We start from the raw sequence: 7,419 nt of genomic DNA on the forward strand, positions 1-7,419 counted from the left end.
CAAAGAACAGTAATATTTACATTCGTTGCCATCTGCTACTGTGGCACGACGTTGTCGGATTAAAATTCCTTTAGTGCTGTAAGGGGGTTCAACCCTCGACAGCCACTCAGGAACAGGCTGTTTCAACTTCTGCACTTCCACATAACATTGCATGGATTCACAAAAGTACAGACGCGCCGGTCGGGCATCCTGGTCACAATGGTAACCCACCATTCTTGCGCGCCATAAACAGTGGAGGCCCGTAAGTATGATAAGGTCGTACGGGAAACCTTCGCCGTCTTATACTGGCAGAAAACTGATTCCGTGGGGCAACCTTACTCTTAATCGTGCGAAAGACACAGCCCGATACTGAGGATAAATGTCGTTGGCGCAGCTACGTGTGCCTAAAATAGAGGAGCAGTAAAAAAAAAAAAAAACACTCCCCGTCGGGGAATCGAACCCCGGTCTCCCGCGTGACAGGCGGAGATACTGGCCACTATACTAACGAGGAGATTTTTTTTCTTTATTTCCAGCTTGGCTACAAGCTTCAAAAGAGTTTGCGATCATAGATCACACTCGTTTTATATGTGTCAAAGTGTCAAGCATTGACACCACAGCTTCATCACAGTCCTTCGTCTTGTACACGTCATGTACCTTCACAACCATTTCCACAAAATATTCATACACAGTGCGGCCTTTAACATCACAATGTCTATATGCCAACAGACTACTCCAGACTGCGTGCATTCCAAGTAAAAAGATGACATCCATCTGCTCAAAATCGTGTTCAGGTGGTAAAAAACGAATGCCATGTGGATTGAGGGGTAGGTCTATCTTTACCGTTCTCTGTAATATATCCCAAAAGAATATGGCATTATTACAATCAATGGAAACATGTTCGATCGTTTCAGCTTTGTTGCACAGAAAGCATCTGCTTCCCCATGGCACATACATTCCTCTTTCCTCCAACCAGGTTTTAACAGGCAAGGTTCCCGTGTGAAGCTTGAAGAAGAATGTTTTAACGTTTGCCGGTATCCACATATTTTTAACCCTCTTAAGTACGTCTTGCCCAGGCCCTTCTTGAAACATTAACCGATACAATGGAACAGGGAACACACTTTCAATGAGATCCTTCACAAGACGCTTTCTTTTTACATTGGAGAGGTATTCAAGAGAGAATCGCGCCCTAAGGAAACGATAGGACGTTACAACTTCACGCAAGAACCTTGAAATTGTGTAATGAGGGCCAATGGCTGAAGAAGAAGAACAAAACTTTATTCGTAGAAAGAACTTCGTTGCCCCTAAAATGGGGTAACGCCGTGTGGTCGGGCCCCTATTCCAAGGCACCGCTGGCCCTCGCCATCCTTTCTGCCCTGCGGACGAGCCTGAGCTGATCCCCGAGGGCGGAGCTGGATAGCAATGCCTCCCACCTCGCTCTCGTGTTATTATCTTCTTGTTCTTCTGTGTGAGCTGTGCACTCCCATGTGATGTGGTAGAGCGTTGGTGTGCTCCCACACCACGGGCATATGTCCTTGTATGCTGTTGGGTAGTATATGTGCAATTTATGTAGGTTTATGTATGTGTCTGTTTGGAGCCTGCGTAACGTCGCTGAGTCCATGGCTGAAAGGTTCCTATGCGGGGCTGGGTAGAGCCTTCTGATTTCCCTGTAGTGTTGCAAGATCGCTCTATAACTTGGATCGATGGGTGTCGGGTCCTCCACCATGTTGCCATGGACAGCTCGGCAATTAGTAAAACCTCGAGCCGCCTCATCTGCATGGAGGTTCCCAGTAACACCCTCGTGTCCCGGGGCCCATGTTATCGTTTGGGTATACCTGAAGGAACAAAAAAAATCAGGCATAGAAACTGCTAACATGGTTTGAAAAAAAAACTGCACAAAAACGGGTCTCTTTCGTCGCTTATCAATATGAAACGTGATACAACTTGCTGAAGAAACAAGGGGCACACCGACAGACCACCTTTCTTTACTCGACGAAACAAATTTGTCCTTGATGTTCGCTCCCACGTAGAACACCAGATAAACGTGGCAAAGATTCGGTGAAATTTTTGAGTGTGCTTACGTGTACAATACAGTGCCTGCAGAAGATACATAATTTTCGCAGCGAGAAAAACGTTACAAACTGTGGCACGTGCAAAAATCGACAATTCGCGGCCACCCCATGCTTCGGCCATCGCACGCATTTCATCCGTTTTTCCGAACCAGAGTGACTCGTTCTCATGATACCCATCCAAAGGCACCCCCAGGTAAGTGCTAGGTGTCGTGAGCCACCGGATATTTTCAAAAACACCGGGCGTGGCACTCCAGTGACCATGCCAGAGAGCAATGCACTTTTGCTTATTGATTTCACTACCGCTTTTTCTCGCAAAACCTTTCAGTAATTCTTAATAGTGCGCTAACACGCTCCCTATCTTCAGCAAATAGGGCAACGTCATCGGCATAAGCAAGAACACGTACTTCACAGGACTGTATCTTAAAACCCCTGATTTGTGTGCTATTAGCTATTTTTCTACAGAGCGGCTCCAAAAATAAAGCAAGAAGTAAAGGACTTAACGGACAACCCTGTCGAACAGAAGAGAGTACTTGTATGCGTTGTGAGAGTTCACCATTAACAATTAAATTGGTACCTGAGCTTCGATATGCCATTTTGAAGCCTTTTCAGATGATGGAACCAAGTCCTGCATAATTAATTAATAAAAAGAGAACACTATGTGGTACCATGTCAAAAGCCTTAGCTAGATCTATTTGCAGCATCGCTACCTTGAGGAGAGTGCTATCGCAATATTCTAAAATGCTCCTAGCTGTATGAATATTTGTAAATATTTTCCTACCCCTGATGCCGCATGTCTGATGCGGCCCAACTAACTTCCGTATAACTCCCGGCAGCCTTGCTGCAAGAACTTTCATGAAAACCTTGTAGTCTACATTTGTCAACGTGATTGGCTTGTATCCTGTTACATTAAGTAACGTACTTCTATATTTGCCTTTTGGGATTAGTACTGTGTGCGCACGATTGAACGATGGAGGTAGAGACCCCCGGTCGAGTGCCTCTGAAAACACTTCAAGCAATGCTATTGCCATATCCGTCTTGAACGCCTTGTAAAATGTCGCGGTAATCCCATCCGGACCGGGAGATTTGCCCGAGCTTAGTTCCTCAATAGCCCTCTCAATCTCTTCGATACTTATATTCATTTCTAATAAATTCGTTTCCTCTTTGCCTAGCCTCGACATTTCTGCCAAAAAGTCATCCTCGTAGACCGGCACCTTCGGCTCACGACAAGCAAACAATTCTCTATAGTAACTTTCAAATGCCGTCATGATAACTTTCTGTTCTTTGGATATCTTACCATTATATTCTATTTCCAATATTTCATTTCCTCGAGCGTACGCCTTTTCATCTGATATAGCTCGCTTTGTTGGTACTTCCCCCGCGAGATATTTTTCAGCACGTGCACGTATAATTGCACCTCTGTATTTATCCTCCTCTAAGCTTTCTAGTTTTCTTTTAATGACTTGCAGTTCTTGCGTCACCAAACCCGGATTAGCTGTTTCGATTCGCACCAAGTCTTCGAGCTCCTGCCGCAGACCTTGTTCATGTTCTTGAGCCTGATACTTCATATACCCACCTCTTTCTATTGCGTTCAATGTTACCCTTTGTTTAGATAACTCCCATTTCTCTGCGGCACTGCGTAGTGTGTCATTAAAAAACTGCTCTATTTCTTTTTTTTGTTTTATCTATGAACACGTCATCCCTGATAAGCTTGGCGTTCAATGTCCACCTTTCCCATTCAAGTTTCATTTTTTGCTTTTGGCCGATCTCGAAGGTCACTAAACAATGATCACTGAAAGAAACGGCATCAACATCGTAGTTCTGACAAAAAGGCGCAATCTCCGAACACACATACACTCGATCTAGTCGTACATGGCTGGTGCCTTGAAAGTGAGTGAAATGCTGGCGACTTCCACCTCTTGCGAACTGTGCCACATCATTTAAAGAGAACTTGCTCACGCATTCTTTAAGATACACAGCACTTTCATCATTTACACTAGCAGTGGTTGAACGGTCTTCCTGATTAAGGACACAATTGTAGTCACCCAACACATTCAAGCACCTCTCACAATCAAAAAACATACTCAATTCGCGAAAGAACAGACATCTTTCATGCGGCTTTGTAGGTGCATAGACACAAACAAATCTAAATTTCGCTTCCCCGCAAGAAAGATCGCACAAAACGAAACGTCCTTGCAAGCAACTTGTAACCGTTTCAACGACAATGCCAATTGAATTTTTAACAAACAATACACACCCGGCTGATGTTCCCACCGCATGGCTCACGCATACATTGTACCTTAAAGAAAATTTTGCTACCAAGCCTTCGGTCGCTTCCTCTCTGCTAACCTTAGTCTCCTGGACCGCAAGCAAATCTAGGTCTCTTTCTTGCATTATGCGTTTGACCTGATATTGCTAGCGACTAGCCCCTAGACCCCGCACATTGAACGCACCGACGCGTAATGGTGCAGGTATACTAATCATGGTGATTGTAAGCGCGAACCACCAGTAAAACGCTTACCGTGGCTCTACCCTGCAGTGGGAATACCGGGGTATTACTTGTCGCGTCCCTGACCCCGAACCGGCGACGAAGGCGCCGACCGGACTTCGGAGACATATTTTTTACCCTTGGCGCCAGCAACGCGATGCCACTGACGCTCCAGGCGTTTGACCTTGCGTTCGGTGCTGTCCTCCGTCAGCTTCAGAATGCCTGTTCTGGGACGCTTCCCGCGTGCCGCGGTCGCCCCCGTAACATCTGCTTGATCTTCGGCCGTAGTGATCTCGGTGCTGTCGCTCATGTCTTCCTCTTCACTTGCTTGACTTAAGAGCAGTGGCTCTTGCGTGTCGCCTATTTCGGCACGTTCCTCAGTTGCCTTCCTCAAATCGCGGCTGTCAGGTGTCGTCCCTCCAGCTTTCTCGGCGTCCGTCTCCCGGGCCTTGTCTTCACGTTCCTTGGTGTTGCTGTTCGGGGCAGACTTTTCGGCCTCCTCCGCGTCCATTATATTCTCTTGGTCTTCTTCTGTAGGGAGAACCGTTTTAGTTACTCTAGCGTAGCTCCTTGCACAATCATTGCTTTCGTGTCCGAACGCCCGGCCCACACCACAACGTGGCGTCTGGCAGTCCCGTCGAATGTGTCCTTGCCTGCGGCACCTCGAACATAGCGGGGACCGGCCCGGAGCCACAAGAAGTACAGTGCCACTTCCTAACTTGAAAAGATGAGGCAGGTCATCAAGCTAAACACCTTCCTTAAGTCTCATTCGCACGACTCTCGTCGTGGACGTCGCATGTTCAAAACCGGTGACGGACCAGTTGTCATTCTACACGTCAAGAACGTCACCAAAGCTACTCAACGCTTGCCGAAAGCTCTCACTTTGGACAGCAAAGTCGACCCAGTGCACTTTCACGGTGACGTCTTGTTGGACGAGGTCAATGACGGCGCAGAAGCCGCCCTTGACTTGAAGTCCACCCGTTTTCACGAGAGCATCCTTGTCCACCTTGCTGCGCAACTTGACTAGCCAGACGTGATTCATCTGGTAGGCTCCAATACCCGTGATGTTCTTGATGATGCCAGCTTCCTCCAATGGCTCGCGAAAATCTTCCAGCCGATATGGTCTTCTTGCCAGGTCCCCGTGCAAAAAAACGCACTGCTGCATGCTCTCGCCTGAAGGCAATGTTGGCAGCAACATCCTATAATCCGAGGGTGCAGAAGAAAACCTGTCACCGCGGCCAACGGCGGCCGCCAAAGAACCTCGCACGGAGCGAGCCATCACGCGTCCTTCCTCCTAGAAAGCCGAACGCGGAGTGGATGGAGGCATAGGTAGCGTTCGCTAATGCACTCTTACACGATGGGAATGAAAGCGTAAAAGTGTTTCGCAACAACCTTACTCTCAATCGTGCGAAAGACACAGCCCGATACTGAGGATAAGTGTCGTTGGCGCAGCTACGTGTGCCTAAAATAGAGGAGCAGTAGAAAAAAAAAAACACTCCCCGTCGGGGAATCGAACCCCGGTCTCCCGCGTGACAGGCGGGGATACTGACCACTATACTAACGAGTATTTTTTTTTTCTTTATTGCCTGTTTGCAGCACAAACCAAGAACACATTCAAATGCTAAAACATGTCAACCACACTTTGGCTAACATTATATATTAAAATCGCTTCAGCTTGATCAGTTCATCAAGAATAGCCACCCACTCGGGGGGCTCACTCTGGGCACGATATATTGCCCGAATATACGCGACACTTTCGATGAAGTTTATTCTCGTCGGACGGGTATCGACATCCGAGTGTCGCACTGCCATTCTCGTTTTCCACAGACTGTGGAGGCCAAGGAGCATAAACATATCGTACGGAACTCCTCCTTCGTTATCGGTTGGCAAATATCGAATACCAAGAGGTGTGATCGGTAGTTCTTTTTTAAGTGTACGTTGTAAGATATCCCAATGAAATGTTGGGTCCCAGCAATCGATGAAAACGTGTTCAATGGTCTCTGGCTTTCTACAAAGTAAGCAGTTTACTGTCCATGGCACATATATTCCTTTTTCGTCTAACCATGTTTTTACGGGTAACGTGTTTGTGTGTAGCTTAAAGAAAAACGTTTTTTGAGAGGGTCTAACTGGCATTTTTTTCACCCGTTTCAGTACATCATCTCCTTGGCCTCCCCAGTTTACAGACCTGTACAATGGTATTGGCAACATTGTATCAACTAAGTCTTTATACAGTGTTTTTCTTGTCACAGAGCACAGATATTCCATTGAAAACCGCACCCGCAACATACGAAGTGAATCAACCACTTCGCGCAGATATCCCCTAATACTTCCTCCCTTCACATCACTGGTCGTTACAACATATTGCGGCAGTGCTTTTCCCAAACGAACTTGAATTACTGTGCGTAGAAAATCATTTCTCTGATCCCGAAAAAAAAGAAAACGCGACACAATTTGTCTGATAAACAAATGCGACAGACCTAGCCCACCACTTCGAGCTGAACGAAACAAATTGGTTCTGCTTATCCTCTCCCAACTGGAAGCCCATATGAATACGGCAAATACACGATGCATTTTTTGCACACTTGAACGACACATTGATAACACTTGCATAATATACCACACTTTCGCTACTAAAAAGAGATTGCACACAGATGCACGACTAAACATTGACAAATCTCGGCCAAGCCAACCCTTTGATTTTTCACTCATTCTATCAGCTTCATCGGACCAGTACTGTGCGGTATCATTATAGTGCTCGAGCGGCACACCCAAGTACTTAGTTGGCGTTGTTGACCACCGGATGTTTGCAAAGTGAGCTGGTATAATGTCCCAATGACCGTGCCATATACCGATGCTTTTTTGCCAATTGATCTGGGACCCAGATTG

The 7,419-nt window shown here is 46.5% G+C and overlaps 2 non-coding genes across 2 annotated transcripts; both read right to left on the reverse strand.

Moving 5' to 3' along the window:
• Positions 1–418: 418 nt before the first annotated feature.
• On the reverse strand, positions 419–490 carry TRNAD-GUC (transfer RNA aspartic acid (anticodon GUC)). Its single transcript has one exon. It is a non-coding gene; the product is annotated as a tRNA-Asp (tRNA).
• Positions 491–6,028: 5,538 nt separating this feature from the next.
• Positions 6,029–6,100, reverse strand: TRNAD-GUC (transfer RNA aspartic acid (anticodon GUC)). The gene has a single exon. It is a non-coding gene; the product is annotated as a tRNA-Asp (tRNA).
• Positions 6,101–7,419: the final 1,319 nt, after the last annotated feature.

This window comes from Dermacentor andersoni, chromosome 4 (genome assembly GCF_023375885.2).
Source record: "Dermacentor andersoni chromosome 4, qqDerAnde1_hic_scaffold, whole genome shotgun sequence".
Taxonomy (NCBI): domain Eukaryota; kingdom Metazoa; phylum Arthropoda; class Arachnida; order Ixodida; family Ixodidae; genus Dermacentor; species Dermacentor andersoni.